The sequence below is a fragment of the Acyrthosiphon pisum genome, unplaced genomic scaffold (genome assembly GCF_005508785.2).
Source record: "Acyrthosiphon pisum isolate AL4f unplaced genomic scaffold, pea_aphid_22Mar2018_4r6ur Scaffold_21930;HRSCAF=25302, whole genome shotgun sequence".
NCBI lineage: Eukaryota > Metazoa > Arthropoda > Insecta > Hemiptera > Aphididae > Acyrthosiphon > Acyrthosiphon pisum.
The window spans coordinates 29632-31249 of NW_021771449.1; positions in this window are offsets into that span (position 1 = coordinate 29632).

Here is a 1618-nt window from a genome sequence, read left to right on the forward strand (position 1 = left end):
GAAGTTTTCGTTTAATTGTTGTAGTAATCAATAAATTGTTGAAGTTTTGGATTAATTGTTGTAGTAATTAATTAATTGTTGAAGTAATCAATTAATTGTTGAAGTTTTTGATTAATTGTTGAAGTAATAAAATTAATTGTTGAAGTTTTCGATTAATTGTTGAAGTAATAAAATTAATTGTTGAAATTTTCGATTAATTGTCGAAGTAATCAAATTAACTGTTGAAGTAATCAATTAATTGTTGAAGTTTTCGATTAATTGTTGAAGTAATAAAATTAATTGTTGAAATTTTCGATTAATTGTCGAAGTAATCAAATTAACTGTTGAAGTAATCAATTAATTGTTGAAGTTTTCGATTAATTGTTGAAGTAATCAAATTAACTGTTGAAGTAATCAATTAATTGTTGTAGTAATCAAATTAATTGTTGAAGTAATCAAATTAACTGTTGAAGTAATCAATTAATTGTTGTAGTAATCAAATTAATTGTTGTAGTAATCAATTAATTGTTGAAGTAATCAATTAATTGTTGAAGTAATCAATTAATTGTTGTAGTAATCATTTAATTGTTGAAGTTTTTGATTAATTGTTGAAGTTTTCGATTAATTGTTGAAGTAATCAAATTAACTGTTGAAGTAATCAATTAATTGTTGTAGTAATCAATTAATTGTTGAAGTAATCAAATTAATTGTTGAAGTAATCAATTAATTGTTGTAGTAATCAAATTAATTGTTGAAGTAATCAATTAATTGTTGAAGTAATCAATTAATTGTTGAAGTAATCAATTAATTGTTGAAGTTTTTGATTAATTGTTGTAGTTATCAATTAATTGTTGTAGTAATCAAATTAATTGTTGAAGTTTTCGATTAATTGTTGAAGTTTTCGATTAATTGTTGAAGTTTTCGATTAATTGTTGAAGTTTTCGATTAATTGTTGAAGTTTTTGATTAATTGTTGAAGTTTTTGATTAATTGTTGAAGTTTTCGATTAATTGTTGTAGTAATCAAATTAATTGTTGTAGTAATCAAATTAATTGTTGAAGTTTTCGATTAATTGTTGAAGTTTTCGATTAATTGTTGAAGTTTTTGATTAATTGTTGTAGTAATCAAATTAATTGTTGAAGTTATAAAATTAATTGTTGAAGTTTTTGATTAATTGTTGTAGTAATCAAATTAATTGTTGAAGTGAACGTTGAAGTGTTCCACGAAGTGGCCAACGATCGCACTTCATTTTGACAAATTTCCCGTACATGTATTGACTATTTTATGGTTTATCTAGCTATTTTTAATTATTTCCACCGATTTCCGGCCGTCGATCATTGCTTATTGTATATTATAATATCATATATATAATGTTAATTATATTTTTAAATTTAATTATCCTTTCTAACAATCTATTATTATTATTCAAATAGAATCCGTTCTAAATAAATAAATTATGTTACCTATACAATACTAAATGTATTACTTATTATAGTTGTTACAAGTAGGCCTACTTGCAGAACTGCAGTGGTGTACACCAAGAGTTTTTGATTATAAAGTGGGTGGGGAAGATAGGTGACATAATTATTGTAAATCTGCTCAGTCATTCGGCTTCTTAACCAATTTTTTAATCTAATAAA